At 43.0% G+C, this 20765-nt stretch overlaps 1 protein-coding gene across 2 annotated transcripts in view; it reads right to left on the bottom strand.

Annotated features, from left to right (window-relative positions):
- The window catches only part of USP6NL (USP6 N-terminal like), a 122871-nt gene that overhangs the window by 80087 nt on the left and 22019 nt on the right, over nucleotides 1-20765 (bottom strand). Inside the window, exon 1 of one of the 2 annotated variants that reach the window (XM_055352288.2) lies at nucleotides 6472-6636. The exons of the other annotated variant lie outside the window; for it this stretch is intronic. The gene's annotated coding sequence lies outside the window, so the exon portion shown is untranslated. Of the gene's footprint in view, nucleotides 1-6471; nucleotides 6637-20765 lie in introns of those variants that run through there. 2 annotated transcript variants of the gene reach the window in all.

Genomic DNA, 20765 nt, shown 5'->3' on the forward strand with positions numbered 1-20765 from the left:
ACAAGTTCCATACATATCTTCATATTCCTCCAGGTTTTGTTTTTGGGGGATTTTGTTTGTTTTGAGATGAGGTCTCACTCTGCCGCCCAGACTGGAGTGCAGCGGCATGATCACAGTTCACTGCAGCGTCAATCTCCCAGGGCTCAGGTGATCCTCCCACCTCAGCCTCCTGAGTCCTAAGTAGCTGGGACTACAGGCGCATGCTACCATGTCTAGCTAATACTTGTATTTTTTGTCGAGACGGGATTTTGCCATGTTGCCCTGGCTGGTCTCGAACTCCTGGGGCAATCCACCCGCCTTGGCCTCCCAAAGTGCTAGGATTATAGGCATGAGCCACAAAGCCCGGCCTACTCCTCTAGTTTAAGTACGCATTATCTGATACAATCAAAGTGTTCAAAAGAAATAAGCCTAAATATTCTTCAATTTTAACTTTTCATTATCAGCACAAATATGATTTATACCTTCCCATTCAAAATATTTCTCATATCACCAATAGCATTATTACCATTATTTCCACTGTATCATGTTTCAAATTAATATTTTCATTTTTTCATTAAATTTGCAGAATACACTCTTCAGACGAATTCTATAAGTGACCAATTGCCAAGCGAGTAGGGTGAGTGGGGCTGGGGAGTATGCAGCAAAGCTCTGCTAGCTTGGCCTCCCCTTTCCCTATGGTGAGCACTGACGGGGTGGAAGGACCAGGCACACACACTGCACCTGCCGGCCTCTGGGTGTGCCCACTTGTAATACTATTGCCCAAATGATTTCCCTTCCCATCAGCATCCCAGCTGCCACCTCGGCCTCCCTTCAAGGAGTCCCCTTGATTCTCCATGGCTTGCCCCTGATTCTGCAAATAAAAAGATCAACAGTGTCGATATAATTGGTAGGTTGCTTGTTTTGTTTTTGTAAGCACATATTTTTAAGATCATTGGGAAGAGGACAAATTGCCAATATTTTATACATAGAGCACCTTGCATCAGGTAGATATTTAATATTTCTGTAACTAGTAAAATATTTAAATTATGGTTTTAATTAAGTTAAAATTTTTTCTCACACCAAGTCCTGGGTCAGCTTCTATTATTTGCTTCCTAATTTCTAGAAAGATAGGAAACAAAATAATTTTTAAAGTCCTAGAAACAAATGCTGACAAGATTTCATTATAACAGAGAAGCCTTTTTTTTTCTCAAATTTAATCAAAACTAGAATTGTAAGCTGCTTGTATATGCTCCACCTTACCACTGCCCATGGCCAGTAAGGCAGAACTGGCCACTGCTGCTTCTGACCTACTGTATTTCCACATCTGTTACCTGTAATTCTTTACTGAATATATGTATTACATGTCTCTTCTACTGAACTATGATCTCCATGAAAAGAGGACAGTTTCTCATCCATCCTGGTGTCTCTGGTATCTATCAGTGCCTAACCCATGGTAGATGCTCATTAAATATTTCTTGAAAAGCATAAAAAGTTACTAAAAATTAATTACTAAAGTGAATTATCCAACCAATTAAAAATTTAATATATCAACGTATGCTGAAAATCAGACTCGCAAGCTAATTTCCATATATACCTTCACTACAAAAAAAGTATACTTTTGCTAAAGATTCTTAGCTTTCTCTTATATATTTATTCCATTTATTCTATTTCAAGATAGCATTTAAATTTTTATGAAGACTAAAATTCAGACATGAGAAGTCACAATCTAGTTACCTAAATTTGTACTTCTGGTTATCTAAAAGTCCTTCACCTGCATTTTAAATAACATAGGGGGCTCCGGGAAGATGAAGGGCTCGAGAGACTCATCTGCTGTGTTTGTGGTCCAACCCTCTCTTCACTCTGCTCTTCATCTCTCCTACTCGCAGAGCTGCACAGGCTCCCTTTCGTTGTGGAAAGGCTCTGCTCATGTGGCTGGGTGTGCTTCCATCACGCTTCAAGTCATGTGGAGGAAACGCAGCGAGGGCAGCACTCCTGAACTCTCCCACTCTCCTCTCCAAGGGGCAGAAGGACATGTGGGGTCAATGGTCTGAAAGAAGCACCTGGCCAAGACAGGCTCACCTCCTGCTCTCTCTCAACCCCTGTCCCTGGGTGCAGCCTTCTGTCCCTGAGTGTCCCCTGGTCTGGTCTCTCTAATGGGCTCTCCATGCAGGAAGGTGCCTGCTCTTTGAGGCCCAGGCTTGTTGGCTGTGTCAGTCACCCAGTGGGCAGGTCTAAGTCAAGCAGGCTAATAAGCCCTTTTCACTCCAGATCTGATGCCATGTCCTCCAATCAGCCAACAGAGGAGACAATTTGATCTCCATCTGGCAGTCTCCTGCGCCTTACTTCTCAAGGAAAAGAAATAGTATCACTTAGTGACTCCCTGGAACCCCCCAAATCAGACTAGTAACTCCTACATTTATGTGTAAGATGAGTCACAGCTTAAAAGGATATGAAGTGATGTAACAATATTTAAATACCATTACTACTGAAGACAAATATAATTACTAGCTATTGCATATGAGCGCAATCCCACATTTGGGGACAGGGTTGAATGACAAAATTGCCAACAACAGATATTTAGAACCAAGACAAACATATGAGTCACTTTACTCACTTCAACCCGCCTACAGTTGCTGACAAAGTCAAGATTATATTTTAGCTGCTTTTGCAGCAGTATGATTGTTTTAACAGATGACACAAGACTGGTTTGTAACAACTCCTTGCTTGTGGATATTTTATAAACTGTTTATTGAGAGGTTACTATGTGCCAGACACTGTGCTGAGCATTTAACATGCATAATCTCACTTAAACCTCACAAAAGCCTATGTTAGTTTTTATGACTATCTCCACTTTACATATGTGGAGACTGAGGCGTGGAAAGGTTAAGTAATTCAGGCCATATGGGAAGTAAGTGACAGGGCAGGACTTAAAAGCCAGGCTGTCCAATTTCAACTTCAAAGCCATGTTTCTAACCACCAAGTGCTTTTGTTGAAGTGTAAGTATTAATAGATGATCTTATACATTTCTGCTCACTTCTGCTAGTCCTTACATTTCTTCCCACAGAAACAAATCTATGTGATTCCTGTGAATTCTAACAGCTGTACTTTCTGGATTCTAGTAGGCTTCCAATCTCATTACATGAAATTGTCAATTATTTGTGCAAAATGGAGATGAATGGTATTCTGAAGAATCCAAGAACAATTTATATGAAATATTCTTTGTGGTCATAGCCAACTGGACCTGCTATATTATGTTTTAAGTTGTGTGTTTTAGGATAATAACAAGAAATGATCAAGAAACATGTAAAAATTTGACACAATAATCACCAAATGACACTGAACTTTACTAAAACACTTTATGCTTTTAGTGTTACTAAAGCAACTGCCTTCATGATTAATTCCCATGACTACAGAAAGGGCTCTATTGAATCTACTTCATTCACTTAGTTTTAAGAACTTCTTTCCCAGCTCACTCAGAATTCCAAGTATGTGCAGTTATATGCACTACAATAAAAGTTTGTGTTGAATTTGGCCCAATAGGTATTAACAAGAAATGTTCTAATTACAGCAAATTCTTGCAGACCAGATATAAGAAGATAATTCATAGACTGCCTACTCTGATGCTTAATAACTAATTCCACAGACAGTGGTAACGATCAACCCCATGGTAACATTTCTACCCTTTAAATAAAAAATAATGTGCAAAAGCCAAACTGTGCCTAAAATGACACTCAAAAACAAGAACGAGGTATTGCCTAGAACAACTGAGAAGCACACAGGAAGAACTATATTATCATCCTTTGAGTTATGTAAGTATTACTGGGTCCCTGAATGGCCCTTGGGTTCAAATTTGACCATAAGGCCATCAAAAGCCAGCAATTTGATAACACTGAATGGGATTTAATAAATAAAAGTGCTCATATCACACTAAAACTGTCACTCATTTAATCATTTTTGTAAGGTACCCTAAGGTCCAAGCACAGTACCACAGAATTCTCACAAGACACAGCTGCATTCCACACATTTCACCTAACAAATCCTAAACTGCGTTACATATAAGTATCTCATATGTGCATATGTGTTTAACATTATATTCCTTAAACTCTGTTACTGTTATTGTGCTAATAATGTTGTGTTAGGGTAACTTATATAATAAGTAAGATTTATTTTATATAACAAACATCAATAGTGCTATATATATATAGTAGTCACTCTTCAGGAGACCAGATGAATTAAGTAGCAACTAAGAACCTGAGTCATAAGCAGTAACCAGCATTTATTCTGTACAATCTAAATGCTTTATGTATATTACCTCATTTAGTCTCCCCACATCAAAACTACGAGGTAGGTATCATTATTGCTCATTAAACAAATGAGAAAATTGGTAGGTTAACTGCAAAGATCACACAGTTCTTAAGTTAGAGAAGTGGCACTTGGAACAATGCAAGAAGGCTTCGAATAAATAAAATCGCAAGCAAATGAACAAAGGCTTAACAAGGATCCTCTAGCATTAAATAAGGGCAAGAGGCAAGGAAATGCCTTCAAGTCCATAGAAAGTCGTAAGTGTTTTCCACTGTGAGATAGAGCAACCTCCCTAGATGTGCACAGATCTTAAATAATGGATTTCACCAGAACTGAGCCATCTGAAGCCTAAAGTTACTCCAATATCAAGCAATAAATCATCTACCTACTGTGGAAAACAAAACAAAATTAAACAAGAAAAGCCACAGACAGAAAAGACACTGGAATGAAATGCACTAAAGACATGACACTGACACTATAAGTTAGAAAAAAAAAATTTTTTTTAATTTTCCAAATACATTTTACCTTTTCTATAACATAGTACGGTGACTAGAAAGGAAAACTTGCTCCTCGGTGTTCTTATAAGGTTTTAGATGGAAAGCTGTAGGACAATTTTTAAAGCAAATTATATAATCAAATAATTCTGCCCTATCTCTATGGATACCCGAAAGTTCCACTTGGAATGCCGACTCGCCAATCATTAAGTGAATGACAATCAGATGAAGAATCTAAAGACCAGCTTTTCCTTGGAGAAATGAGATGAATTAAACTTTCTAATATTCATTAATTCAGAAAGTACTGAACACCATTTACTGCCACTGCACCCAGCTATCATGCAACACAAAGACAGATAAAACAGTTCCTCAAAAAGATCACTTTCCTGAGGGAATCAGACACATAAAGACCAACTGTAAATAATGTGAAAAATGCTCTTTAATAGATGTGGTTTTTAAATGCTACAAAAAAGCTGATAGAAAAAAAGCAAAGTCAGAAAAAAGTTTTAGGTACAAAACAACGTTTGATCCAGGTCCTAAAATAGCATGATAGAGGCTGGGCACAATGGCTCATGCCTGTAATCCCAGCACTTTGGGAGGCCGAGGCAGGTAGATCACTTAAGGCCAGGAGTTTGAGACCAGCATGGCCAACACAGCGAAATCCCATGTCTACTAAAAATACAAAAGTTAGCCAGGCATGGTGACGGGTGCCTGTAGTGCCAGCTAGTCAGGAGGCAGAGGCAGGAGAATTGCCTGAACCCGGGAGACAGAGGTTGCAAGGAGCTGAGATCAGGCCACTGCACTCCAGCCTGTACGACGGAATGTGACTCTGCCTCAAAAAATAGTAATAATAAAACAAAAGCATGGTAGAAACTCACCATGTGGAGATGTTATGCCCAGACAGTTTGTTCCCCAAAGAAGACCACCAGAGTCCAGAGTCAAAGCCAAGCGGCAAGGATCTTTACTACAAGTTCGAACCTGGTCCCTCCATTCCACAGCATACAAGAGGGCCCTGAACAATGCGAGTGTTTGCTTTTTATAGCCTGAAAGTTACAGGGGAACAAAGGAATTCTTTTGGTTCCCGCTCTTTCAGTAAAACTTTGAACGGCTGTCTCCTTATCGGAGACTTTCCTGGTGGTGTTTGTACTGGGCTCAGGAAGTTTGAGAGATATATGGCGATATGTGGTGGGATGGGAGGATGGGATGTGTTTGTACTGGGCTTGTTTGTTTTGAGCCCGGGGCTGAGGAATGTGCCCGGCTCCTTTCATTCCCCCCTTTTCTTTTCAGGTATTTTTAGAGCCAATCTTGGGTCTTATAAGTCTGATTCTGTTTCAGTGTTTACAGGTTGGTATTGGGCTCTGAGGACCATGAGTTGTACAGTGTCAAACCTTTCTCTAACGAACCACAAAATTCTGTTAACAACACAAGGTCCTACGGTAAGCAGAAATAGTAGACTCAGCAGGGGTCCACGGAAGGGGGCTAACAGAGAAAACATAGATGAGTTCCACCATTGGTCTGCAGCTGAAGCAAACTGCCGTGTTCTTACTTCTGTGCTTAACTTGCGTAACTGTTGGACCCGGTCTTCCACAAGCCCTGATTCATTTATGTAGAAACAACAGTCTTCCTTCAGAAACATACACATACCCCCTTTTTCAGCAGTGAGTAGGTCTAAGGCCCTCCGGTGCTGCAAGGTTACCTGTGCTAGGGACGTGAGCTGCCGCTGGAGGGAGGCAAGGGACTCAGCTGACTCCTCCACAGCAATGGCAAATTGTTGGTACAGCTTGTTACTTTCTATAAGGGTGTGACCTAGGGCTCCCCCAGCCAGTCCGGCCGCCATGAAGGATGCGGTGAGGGAGATTCCTGCAATGAGGGGGACAAATATGGCTCGTGCAGGTCTCGGTCTAGGGTCTGGGTGAATAACAGCACTAGTCCAGTTACCGGTATACCCTAGGAACTCGCCGGCAGTAAGCAGAGTTAACCGGGGAACTAATGTGACAGGAAGACACAGTAGGTTGGTAACAGAGTGGCTTGATAGGTTTTTAGATAGTGTTCCATTACACCAGAAGAATATGCCTGACGGAGCCCTTAAGGTGATATTAGGTGGCGTTGCAGTGATGCTGCAGAGGCTGGAATTAGTTCCTGAGAAACAGTAGGGAAACTTTTCTTGACTGGGGTTTAGGTATAGTGGCACGTTAGGGATAGGGGCATATGAGAGGTTTCGGTGGTTGTTAGCTTGGGCAGAGGTGGAGGATCCCCATGGCAGGGGGACAGCGGTTAGCGGTGGACGCCCTAGAGTGGCACACAGAAAGCAGCCAGACAGGCTGTGAAGTCCTGTAAGGTTAGCAAGTTCTAATCCTTCTTGCAATAATTTTAACCAGGAAAAAGGACGTAAATCTTGTGTCAGGCGGTTTTCTTGTCGCTGGATATTTCCATGGACCAGGGGCCGTACCTGCACTAGACCCCGCCACAGATAGAGGTGACTGCTAGGCCATGTGGAGGCGGAGGAGTAGTATACAGCCCCGTGTTGAGGCGTGGTCCAGCCGGAGTTTCAGGGGTCTCTAACTACCCATGTATATGAAAGGTCTCTATCTCGTCTGCGATGGAAGGGCCATCTGGGATCTATCTGTTCTTTTTTTCACCCCACCATTGGTATTTATGGATGTTACAATAGTTATAAGGGCAGCCAGCACTTTGGTGCCACCAAGAGTGCTTACAATTGTATTTAGTCTGATCATACTCGAAGCATATTATTGGTGCCACTGGTTTGGCTATTGGGAAATTGGTAAAATTTAGTAAAATTGGGCTACTGCACCGAGGAGGGGCAATCTGCACTGGCCACTAATTTCCCGGGCTTATGAGGTTGCCCAGGGTGGGTTTGGTTTTCATAAAGCCAGAATCTCCAGACAAAGGGATTAGGAGCTGGCTTTATATTTTCCCCAGCGGCCACTAGGGCGACTAATGTTAGAGTTAGACTACCTAACTGCATGTTTGCAGTGAGCTATGCTGCCGGCGCAGGGTGAGTTTTAAGGGGTTGTTCTTAGCTCTGTCCACAGTCCCCATGTCCGGTGCTTCAGCCGCCGCCATGATTGGCCCCAGAAGGTCGGAGGTTGGGTCCACTGGCTTGACGTGGGTGTAGTGGATCCACGACGCAATGCCTTCTACCTTCAGGGTGGTGGGCGTGGTCAGGAGTACTTGGAGTGGTCCTTTCCACCTGGGCTCTAGGGTCTCTTGTCGGTGTCGCTTAACCAGGACCCAGTCTCCCGGCTGGTACGGATGGGGTGTCGGTGGGGGACTGGTCTCATATAGCTCTTTTAGCTTGGGCCAGATTTCTTGGTGAATTTTCTGTAAGGCTTGTAGGGAAAATAAGAATTCAGAGACATTTTCTGTTTCAGACTTAAGCAGATCATCTTTTAAGCTAGGAACCAGGGGTGGAGGTCTGCCATACATGATTTCGTAAGGGGTAAGGCCCAGTTTGTAAGGGGTATTACGGGCCCGGAACAGAGCATAGGGGAGAAGGACTACCCAATTAGCGCCAGTCTCTATAGTCAATTTAGTTAAGGTCTCTTTTAAGGTCTGATTCATCCTTTTTACCTGTCCTGAACTCTGGGGCCTGTAAGCGCAATGTAGTTTCCAATTTGCCCCAAGGGTGGAAGCCAAATCCTGACTTACCTTAGTGACGAAAGCGGGCCCATTATCTGACCCTATCTGGACGGGGAAGCCATACCTGGGAAGGATATCTTCCAGAATTTTCTTTGCTACGACCTGAGCAGTTTCTTTTTTGGTTGGGAATGCTTCAGTCCACCCTGAAAAAGTTATCTACAAAGACAAGTAAGTACCGGTACCCGTACTTTCCTGGCTTTATTTCAGTAAAATCTACTTCTCAGTAGATACCGGGCCTGGTTCCCCTGAGCCTTGTTCCTGTTGCAGCTTGAGATTGGGGGTATGCGTTGTTAAGCTGGCAAACTTTGCAACTTGTCACGATACTGCCGGCCGTCTCAGCTATATGTCTGATTTTGAGCTTGGAGCGTCTGATCAGGTCTTTCATCCGCCGGGCCCCCAGGTGGGTGGTTCGGTGGATGTGTTCTAACACCTGTTGTCCTAATTTTTCTGGTAGGATGGTTTGGTCATTAGTATCAGTCCACCACCCATTCTGGATTTGTTTCAGGGGAAGTTTGTCAATCCACTGGAGATCTTGTTCTGAATATTCAGGGAAATATGGCAAGTCCCAGCGGCCCGGGTCAGGGAGCTGGAGTGCAAGGAGTTGGCTGGGAGCCTTCGCCACATTCCTTGCAGTTTGGTCTGCCAGAAAGTTGCCTTGAGCAGTTGGAGTAGTTAGTTTCTGATGCCCTGGGCAACGTACAATGGCTAATTTTTCTGGCCTCCATAGGGCAGTTAGCAAGGCTAGGATCTCTTGCTTGTTTTTTATCTCTTTTCCTTCAGCCGTCAGTAACCCTCGCTCCCTGTAAATGGCCCCATGTATATGCGCCGTTGCATATCGGCTGTCTGTATATACTGTCAGCTTTTTCCCCGCCCCTAAGGTAAGAGCTTGGGTGAGCGCTATCAGTTCGGCCTTCTGGGCCGATGTCCCCGGGGGCAGGGGTTCCGTCCAGATTACCTCAGTCTCTGAAGTTACTGCCGCTCCAGCGTACCTCTGGCCTTGATGCATGAAGCTGCTCCCATCAGTGAACCAGACGAGGTCGGCGTCAGGAAGTGGGCGGTCCTGCAGGTCTTTGCTCAGATTATTATGCCGGGGGGGCCGCCTAGGTTGAGTGTACTCTGGCTGTAGATGCTCTTTCTGTACCACTGCTGCCAGGACCTTGGTCATTTTTTCAGTGGCCTTAAATTGCTTTTCCTCTGGAGTATCTCTGTTATTGTAAACCCGCTGGGCTATCTGAAGGAGCTCCTGAATCCGCTTCCCCTCCAAGTCTTCTAATTTCTGGAGTTTTCTCTTAATATCTCGGGCTGCCTGATTTACGAAAGACATTACAACAGCTGCCTGACTTCCTGGAGCCTCTGGATCTATGGGGGTGTACTGTCTAAAAGCTTCCATTAATCTTTCTAAGTAGGTAGCTGGGCTCTCTGTCTTCCCCTGCAGAATAGAATATACTTTAGCCAAATTAGTGGGCTTGCGAGCAGCTGCCCGGAGACCTGCCATTAGAGTCTGGCGATAAAGGTGTAGCCGTCCCCTACCTTCTGCCGTGTTGTAGTCCCACGTCGGCCTGGTCAGAGGAAAGGTTGCGTTTATGAGGTCGGGGTTGGCAGTCGGTTGACCGTCGTCCCCCGGAACCAGCTTTCTAGCTTCTATCTGTATTCTCTCTCGCTCTTCCGTGGTGAACAAGATTCGGAGGAGCTGCTGACAATCATCCCAAGTGGGCTGGTGGGTGAACATGACACTATCCAGTAAAGCCAGTAAATCTCTGGGGTTGTCTGAAAACTGAGCACTCTGAGTCTTCCAGTTACACAGATCACTGGTGGAGAACGGCCAGTACTGGAGCCTGGGGATTCCTGTGTCATCTGGGGGTCCTATTTCCCGAAGGGGAAAAGCCACCGTGGAGTCAGGCAGCTGAGGGGGGCTAGTCCGCGAAGTGCGCCCTCGCGTCTGCCCCGCCAGCCCTTCAAAGTTACTTTTCCTTTCAGCGGGCCCCTGTGTGCCGGCCGCCTCCCGTCCGCCTGCTCCCTCCCGCAGCTCAGCCAGGGGGGCTGGGGCCTGGGGCCCGGAGGGGTACAGAGGGGGTTCTGTGAACAGTGGGTCCCCGCTGTCAGGTAGAACAGGATCGGGGGGGGGGGGCAGTTGGTTGCTTGGATTTTAGTGGTCGAGCAACCAGTGCCTTACAGGGTTCAGAGGCTAATTGGAAAGGGGACAGCCAAGGAGGCGGGTTCTCAACAAGGTCCTGCCATATGAGGATATATGGGATTTGATCTAAGTGGCCCGCACGCCCAGGTAGGAAAATCTTGGACTTTACCCTAGTGATGACAGCAAGTCGGAAGGTCCCTTCGGGCGGCCACCCCACATCAAAGGCAGGCCACTCGGAGCGACACAGAGTAATTAGCTCTCCTTTCCTGATTTCTATACCAAGATCATGGCCCCTTGCTCCAACTTCCCCAAAATTACTCATAAGGGGAGATAGAGGAGCGCTCCGGGTATTACCCATCCTGTAACAATCTGTAGTCTCTTCCTGTAAAGGAATGTGGGTTTGAATCCCTGTAAAGGAAATCTGATCTGACTTATTAATGACATCTAATCGCAGGCGCACTTTGGCAGCCCTGGTCAGAGTTAGCTGCCTGGATCGCGGTGGCGCTGGGGCAGCCCAGATCAGAGACAGCTGCTGCCCGCCAAACCAGGGCAGTTCAGATCGCAAGCGCGCACCGGAAGCCCAGGTCAGAGTTAGCTGCCTGGATCGCGATCGCGCTGGGGCAGCCCAGATCAGAGACAGCTGCTGCCCGCCAAACCGGGGCAGTTCAGATCGCAAGCGTGCACCGGAAGCCCGGGTCAGAGTTAGCTGCCTGGATCGCGGTCGCGCTGGGGCAGCCCAGAGACAGCTGCTGCCCGCCAAACCGGGGCAGTTCAGATCGCAAGCGCGCACCGGAAGCCCGGGTCAGAGTTAGCTGCCTGGATCGCGGTCGCGCTGGGGCAGCCCAGATCAGAGACAGCTGCTGCCCGCCAAACCGGGGCAGTTCAGATCGCAAGCGTGCACCGGAAGCCCAGGTCAGAGTTAGCTGCCTGGACCGCGGTCACGCTGGGGCAGCCCAGATCAGAGACAGCTGCTGCCCGCCAAACCGGGGCAGTTCAGATCGCAAGCGCGCACCGGAAGCCCGGGTCAGAGTTAGCTGCCTGGACCGCGGTCGCGCTGGGGCAGCCCAGATCAGAGACAGCTGCTGCCCGCCAAACCGGGGCAGTTCAGATCGCAAGCACGCACCGGAAGCCCAGGTCAGAGTTAGCTGCCTGGACCGCGATCGCACTGGGGCAGCCCAGATCAGAGACAGCTGCTGCCCGCCAAACCGGGGCAGTTCAGATCACAAGCGCGCACCAGAAGCCCAGGTCAGAGTTAGCTGCCTGGATCGCGATCGCGCTGGGGCAGCCCAGATCAGAGACAGCTGCTGCCCGCCAAACCGGGGCAGCTCAGATCAGAGACAGCTGCTGCCCGCCAAACCGGGGCAGCTCAGATTGCAATATAGATCAGATGAGAGCCAGGGGACGTCTCCCACCGGTCTCCGCTGGCTGTCCTATAGCGCGTCCGCCAGGACTGTGTCAGCTCCAGTTTCAGATCTCGCGAGTCACAGATTCGGATTCAGAACAGACACAGACAAACGGAGACGAGCCAGCTCACCTATCAGTAGATCGATCCTAGCAGATCCGTTGACCAGGGGTCTGGTGGGCTTGGGGAATCCCGGACGAGCCCCCAGATGTTATGCCCAGTCAGTTTGTTCCCCAAAGAAGACCACCAGAGTCCAGAGTCAAAGCCAAGCGGCAAGGATCTTTACTACAAGTTCGAACCTGGTCCCTCCATTCCACAGCATACAAGAGGGCCCTGAACAATGCGAGTGTTTGCTTTTTATAGCCTGAAAGTTACAGGGGAACAAAGGAATTCTTTTGGTTCCCGCTCTTTCAGTAAAACTTTGAACGGCTGTCTCCTTATCGGAGACTTTCCTGGTGGTGTTTGTACTGGGCTCAGGAAGTTTGAGAGATATATGGCGATATGTGGTGGGATGGGAGGATGGGATGTGTTTGTACTGGGCTTGTTTGTTTTGAGCCCGGGGCTGAGGAATGTGCCCGGCTCCTTTCAGAGAAGGAGAGAAAGCTACAATGTTACAATAAAAAGTCAGAGACCCCCCCAGCAACAGGAATGGCTATTTCAAAAGCAGCAGCTACGTCAACAGTAATGTGGGGTAGGAAAGACAGGGCCCCAAACTTCTAACATGTCTCCATCACCTCCTTTTTCACAATACTCACCCCAGACAACCAGATAATCTACTGCAGGAGCAGAAGTATACATAGGAAAACAAGAAAAATATTTAGGGATTAGAAATTAGTTTGAGGTCATCAAGAAAGCTAAATAAATTAGTAAAAATTTAATTAATATTTTGATACTACTAATGTATCATTATTACCTGGGTATTCAATCATTATTACCTAGGTCATTCATATTTGAATGACCAAAATAAGGGTAACTGTAAGCCTTTTTAACTATGCAAATTTTACTCAAAAAGCAAACTTTAAAACCAAATCTAATCACATCCAAATACATACTTCTTCAATATTAAGAAACAGCTATATAACTGGCTGGGCACAGTGGCTCACACCTGTAATCCCAGCACTTTGGGAGGCCAAGACAGGGGGATCACAAGGTCAGGAGATCGAGGTCATCCTGGCTAACACGGTGAAACCCCGTCTCTACTAAAAAACACAAAAAATTAGCCAGGCATGGTGGCAGGCGCCTGTAGTCCCAGCTACTTGGGAGGCTGAAGCAGGAGAATGGTTTGAACCCAGGAGGCAGAGCTTGCAGTGAGCTGAGATCGCGCCACTGCACTCCAGCCTGGGTGACAGAGTGAGACTCCGTCCCAAAAAATAAAAAATAAAAAAATAAAAAAAAAGAAACATCTATATAATCTACCATGTATATATTACCTTCCTAATAGTGAATATATTCCAGAAAAATAACAGTAGTAGAATGTAAATTTCCAGAGAAACTTGCACAATCATGTTCCAGATATTAAAAGAAACAATACTCTTAAACACAACTGATCCATGAGAAAAAGGGAAAGGGGCTGCTACTAGGCTCCAGGTAACATCTTGTCTGGGGATCCTGAAAAATATTTAGGTTTTTTTTTTTTTTTTTTTTTTTGAGATGGAGTCTCGCTGTGTCACCCAGGATGGAGTGCAGTGGCGCAGTCTCGGCTCACTGCAACCTCTGCCTCCTGGGTTCATGCCATTCTCCTGCCTCAGCCTCCCGAGTAGCTGGGATTACAGGCGCCTGCCACCACACCTGGCTAACCTTTTGTATTTTTAGTAGAGATGGGGTTCTGCCCTGTTGGGCAGGCTGGTCTCAAACTCCTGACCTCACGTGATCCACCCGCCTCGGCCTCCCAAAGTGCTGGGATTACAGGTGTGAGCCACCACACCTGGCCAGTAATCTAAATTTTCTAAGTAGATAAGCAGGACCAACTTCACAATGCAGCAATAAAAGACCAAAAACAACATAAAAGCCCATCAATTCAGTTATTAAAAATCATGAAGCAAAATTATATGTACTGATTTGGATTCGTCCCCAAGATATACTGTAAGCAAAAACAAAACAAAAAACACAGGGCAAGGCTCAAAATAGTTACACACAGTTAACAGTGGTTGTCCTGGGGAGATTAAATCTAGGTCTGACAGAAAGGACACTTATTTTTCACTCTTTAGTACACCCTGAACTTTTTGTTATGTACACATACCACCTTGTCAGAATACAAACATAAATTTTTAAACAATTGTAAATATAATTAACATTAGCCTAAAAATCCCTCCTAAGGAAAAGACCACTGCAACACAGCTTCTCCCACACAGGCAAACCCTCCCCTCTCTGCCCACCCTCCCTCAGCCTCCAGTGATCTGACAGCCAGGAGGATTTGGGGTAAGGTCCCCTCAGCCTTTCTGGTGAGAATGTCCTCTAGCTTCTTCACTGCTCTAAAAGAAAAGTAATCCAAAGAGCTAATACTTCTCTCCTGTGGCCAAAAGAAAACTAATTAACACTTTCTTCCCCAGCAGGCCATGCAAGCAGGGGTGCTGAGCAGAAAGAGGTGAAGCTGCCGTGTTCCACCTTCTCTACACGTGAACAGCAGGCCAGCCCAGAGAAACATATCCTTTACCACCGCAGTCATCTGTAAAAGGGTCAGCATTTTGCTGAGAGCTGCAAAACTTAAAGGATAATATGAACGCTAAAGGCATTATATTTTATGCTTTTCAGAACTGGCTCAAATATCTTGAAAATATAAATACAAGTAACAAAAATTTACAGGAGAATCTGCCTCAGTAGACCATACTACAACTTTCCTGATCAATGTACCTACCAGATGAGATTTTTTTATTTCTAACAAATCTGGACTGTTTTGAAATGAATGTCTTGTAGGACTTTCATGTATTTTGTTTTTAAAAATGCTTGTAAAGCCTCTTAGAGGGTATCTTCTCCTGTGAACTTGTATTTGCATATGACACTGATCTTGTTGACTATAGTTTTGCCAACCACACTTTGGCCAATAGTCCTTTTCAAGAACATAACTTCCAAGGTTAGCGAGGGATTAACATACACAAAAGACTTTAATAAACTTACTAACAGCTTACATTACTATCCTTGTGAACAGTAAATTACTTTAATTGACGATTTTTAATACCGTCGATCTGGAAGATCCTTTGCTTTCCAGTAAAACCATCAATGCTTTACAATTTCACAAACTCTCTATGTGCAAGGCTCTTTTTAAGTACTGAGAAACAGTTTATCAAGACAAGATATGCCTTCAAGATGCTTATAACCTTGCAAATGAATTTTTAAATCCTTACCATAAGAGATGTGTTCACCACAGGACCATACCAGCAGTGAGAGAAAGGTAAACTGTAAACTGTTTCTAACATGAATAGAAAACTAAAGAGCAGTTAATGACTTAATTAGAAAAGGTGATTATCTGAAGTAAGGGTAGAATTTCAGCAAGATCATTCTTTGTTTATTGTAATATTATAAATAAGAGACAATTTGGATTTTTCTTTATTTTATTTTTTGAGACAGAGTCTTGATCTGTCGCCCAGGCTGGAGTGAAGTGGCACGATCTAGGTTCACCGCAACCTCCGCCTCCCAGGTTCAAGCGATTCTTCTGCCTCAGCCTCCCAAGTAGCTGGGACTACAGGCGCCCGCCACCATGTCCGGCTAATTGTTGTTGTTGTTGTTGTTTTTAGTAGAGAAGGGGTTTCATCATATTGCCCAGACTGGTCTCGAATGCCTGACCTCATGATCCGCCCAGCCGGGCCTCCCAAAGCAATTTGGATTTTTCTTATAGGACTTGCCTTCAGTTGGCTTTCTGTTCTTCTACAAATCTAAGCACATCTAGAAATCAGAAGCTTAAACTGCCTGGCAAGTATGATGGAATGCAAACAGAAACCAAAGTTAATTGCCTACTTCCTTTTAAACACTATCAAGCAAAAATCTTTTGGAAAATGTGGTTTCTTTATTGATATACGCTTTAGAAACAACTTTTCTAACAAATAATGTCTGGAATGTGTGGATATCTGTAAACACATGCAAACTTTAACTTTCCCCAAATCGACAGTCAATAATTTCATAATCTGATTCATTTAACAAATCAATACTATTTCACAAAATTATTCCATATACCATTAACTTTACTCCATTTTTGTTTTCATCTGATTCAACAGAATTCCTAATAACTTCTTTACCACTTATTATTGATGTAAACTTGGGCAAGTCACAACCTGCACAAGTTTCAGTCTTATAATCTATAAAAGAAAAACAATGATGACAACACAATAAGAGTGTGAACTCACAGGGGCTCAATGTCCACTAAGTCAGGCACTGTTTGGAGCAGGTTGGAGTGTTCTAAGCATATTTTCTCAAACATATTGTCATACGTAAACTCAAACAACCCTATGGTGTAGTCACTATTATCGCTGCCAAATTACAGATGAGGAAAGGGAGGCACTCTGAAGTTTCCAAATGTCTCACAACAGGCGGCAGAGCGGGATGTGAACACAGTTGGGATCCAGAACCCATTCTCAAAATCATTACACTACAGCTGCCTGATAATTATAAAATATTTCCTGCCCAGCTCATAAAATTCTTGTGAAGATCACATTTAATCAAGCTCATAAAGCATTTTAAAACTTTTTTTTTTTTTTTGAGACAGTCTCGCTCTGTCGCCCAGGCTGAAGTGCAGTGGCACGATCTCAGCTCACTGCAAGCTCTGCCTCCTGGGGTTCAAGCCATTCTCCTGCCTCAGCCTCCCGAGTAGCTGGGACTACAGGCATCCGCCATCACGCCCAGCTAATTTTTTGTATTTTTAGTAGAGACGAGGTTTCACCGTGTTATCCAGCATGGTCTCGATCTCCTGACCTCGTGATCCGCCCGCCTCGGCCTCCCCAAAGTGCTGGGATTACAGGCATGAGCCACTGCACCCAGCCAAAACTTTAAAGTGCTATATAAATACAAGGCATTTGTTAGGAGTAAAGTCTTGAGGACAAAACTGACTGGATTTTTAAAAAGTTAAAGTTAAAAATTAATTTTAAAAATTAATTTTTAAAAAGTTAAAAAATTGGAAGGAAACTTAAAGCTCAATCTCTCACAAATGATGATGTCCCCTCGATAACATCTCTTAATAAGTGATCACTCAATTTCTCCCTAAGGCTTCCAGAAATGAAAATCTCACAAGTCAGCTCATTCCAGCTTGAAGTGCTCTAATTATTAATAGAAATGTCTTCCTTTTAGTTCTAAACAAAATTAGGCTTTTCCACATAAGAGGCCTGTAAATACAAATCTCTGACATATTCACACTGTCTATCTAACACATGACATTTACTGAAGTCCCCTTTGAAATTTGATGCCCCAAATTCAACATGATACCCCAGAAAAGGTTTGGCGGGAGAACAGCAGCACTATTACCTCCTTTGATCTGCAAACAAATATCCACTTTTATTTTCTGGCTGTTAAGTCAATTTAATGGGTTCTTATTAGCATATACTTAATTAAAATATCTCAGACCTCTCTTAGAAGCTTTCTCAATCTCAATACAGAGCTTGACATTTTATTATTTTTAATTAATTCATTTTCCATTTTGGTCCATGACTATCCTATAAAGATCTTTGTAAATCTTAATTTCATAACCTTACTTTAGCTATCTCTATCAACTTTGTACCTATCTCCTTCCCTTCATAAATCCAACAATTGTAACTAAATTTTCACCCTAGCCACTGAAAAACTGCTGAATAAGCTAAGATCCTAGGACCCACTGGCAAAGACTTTCATTCTGATAAACATCAACAAATTAATTTAACTATGGTCTATCAATCAATTATAAAATCTATATATGACCTATATCCTCCAACCATCATTTGTTCTTCTAGTCTATGGTAGGATCATAGAAGACATAAATACCTTTCTAACACTCAAATAAAACTTATCTCCAACATTTCTTTAGGTTGCCTGTTAAGTAATAGCAAAAAAAGGAAGTTGTATTAGTGCTATTATACCCAGAAAAGTCCCTAAAGACCATTATTTCCTTTTAAACCCATTCATAAACCATGATTTAATAAAACTAAGCTCGAATTCTGATTAGGATTAGCATGAAGTCCAATAGTTTCTAGTTACCAGAATCTACCCATGCTTCTCTTCAGAGTCTAGTCTTCTGGTACCTTTTCCATATTTTACTACCCTTAAAAGACTATTAAATTACTCTAAAACAGACAGTCTAAGACAACAGCTCATCTAATCCTAAAGACCTAAATTTAAATGGTTTATTATCTCCTAACCGACCTTGAGCCTCAACGACCTCTCATTTCTGTCCATTCTCTTTTCTGTTTAAAGATAATTCTACGATAAAAAGAACAACAACAACAAAAACAGATGGAAGCAAAACAGTCCAGGACATACATGCTTTCTTCATGTTTACATTATATGATATGTTCCAAACAGCAGGCCTATCTAGTTATTATTGATCTGTAGAATCCAAAATAAGTTTTTGAAGGTGTTCTATCAGACTCCACACTGTTCACAGATATCAACTCATTCAGTTTTTACTTTTCCTGATGCTATGTTTAAGTATCTACTACTTTTTTCACTCCCTATTGGTGATAAGCCTTTTCTCCCACCTTTCACCCAAACTCTTTTTAAATGTGAACTCAAAGAGCACCCTAAGCAGCTACTTTATTTTATGTATAGTTCTTTATCTTTTCTTTCTCATGCGTATAAGTAGTCGCTGTAGATTTTTCTTATATTGATCCAATTTTCCTTTCAGTCTGTGGTAATCAAGCCCACATTTAATATGTTTCTAATTCATTTTCCTAAAGTAAATCACATATCACTAACTGGGTATGAAATATTCTTCCTTTACAAGTAGAAATTCTAGGAAGTTACCATCTCTTCTACTTTACCAACATGTACTTCTTTATTAGCTAGAATTAGCCCTGAAAAGCAGTTCCCTTCATTATTGCCACAACCTCCTAAATTATATAGTACTCAAGAGTGAGATTACAAAACAGATTTATTTATATTTGAATAAGCTCTGTTGTCGGCCTTAGATTCTTGCTGAAAAAAGATGGTTATAAATGATAGCAAGATTTCATAGGCTCAAAGTTGCCAACATAATTGAAGGGGGGAGAGAGAGTCTTTTCAACAAATGGTGCTGAAATAACTAGGTATCTATATGGTATCTATATCTATATTAAACCTTGGCCTTTACCTCAACAGTATTCAAAAATTAACTTGAAATAAACCACAAACATATATGAAAGTGTAAAAACTATTTAGAAGAAAATATAGGAGATAATCTCGATGATACTGGGTTAGCCAAATTTTTTTTAACCAAAAATAGCACAAACTAGAAAAGCTGATAAAAATAGAGCTCATCAAAATTAAAACCTCTTGCTCTTCAAGGGATATAAATAAGAAAGTGAAAAAGCAAGACTGGGAGAAAAGCCTGTAAAATATGTATTAGACAGAAGGCTTATATCCAGATTAAAGAATTCTTACAACCCAGTAAGAAGAAAACAAGCAGCCTGTTTTTTGTTTTTTCGGGTTTTGTTTTTTGTTTTTTAAAAAAAGCAAAAGAGGCCGAGCACTGTGGCTCACACCTGTAATCCCAGCACTTTGGGAGGCCAAGGTGGGCAGATCACCTGAGGTCAGGAGTTCAAGACCAGCCCAGCCAACATGGTGAAACCCCATCTCTACTAAAAATACAAAAATTAGCCGGGCGTGGTGGCACACACCTGTAGTCCCAACTACTCAGGGAGGCTGAGGCAGAAGACTCACTGGAACCTGGGAGGCAGAGGCTGCAGTGAGCTGAGATCGCGCCACTGCACTCCAGCTGGGCAACAGAGCGAGACTCCGTCTCAAAAAATAAATAAATAAAAACAAAATAATAAAAAAATTTAAAAAAAAAACAGGCAAGAGATTTGAACAGACACTTCACAAAAGACACATGGATATATGAATGGCCAAAAAATACACTAAAAGATGTCCCAAACCACTAATAATTAGAGAAATGTAAATTAAAATCACACTGAGATACCACGACTGAGGTACCAGTATGGTCAAAGTTAAAAATACTGAAAACATCAAGTGCTGCTAAGGATATGGACCATCTAGAACTCTCCTGCAGCATGCGTGAAAATACAAAATGGTACAGCCATGTTAGAAATGAGAGCATGTGTCTTATAAAGTTAGATATAAAATTGTATCATACTGACCAGCAATCTCACTCCTAGGTATCTACGCAAAAGAAAAAAAAACATTTATTTATAAAAATTTTTATGTGAAAGTTCATACAGCTCAAAACTAGAAACAACCTAAATATCCATCAATTGGTGAAAAGGTAAGCAAATTTTGGTTAATTCATACTTTGGAATACTATTCAACAACAAAAAGGAAAAAACTGCTGATAACACAAAACAATGCAAATAAAAGAAGTCAAACACAAACGACCTCATACTGTAGAACTTCATTTATATGAAATGCTAGAAAATGTATGTTTGTTTACTTGTTTATTTTGGTCCACTGAACCCACAGATCAGACCATGTCATTTACCACTATAACCAGTGCTTAGGACAGTGCCCGACATCTAATTGGTGGCTCAATAAAGTTACTGAAAGACTAACTGAATGAACAAGAATTATCTAGTTTAATCCTAATCACAACCATAGTGATAAAGATACCGTCATAGCGATGAGAAAAATGAGACTTAGAGAGATCAATGTTGGCCCAAGATTACATGGCTACTGAGTGGTGGTGCCA

This window comes from Gorilla gorilla, chromosome 8 (assembly GCF_029281585.2).
Source record: "Gorilla gorilla gorilla isolate KB3781 chromosome 8, NHGRI_mGorGor1-v2.1_pri, whole genome shotgun sequence".
In the NCBI taxonomy this organism is placed as follows: domain Eukaryota; kingdom Metazoa; phylum Chordata; class Mammalia; order Primates; family Hominidae; genus Gorilla; species Gorilla gorilla.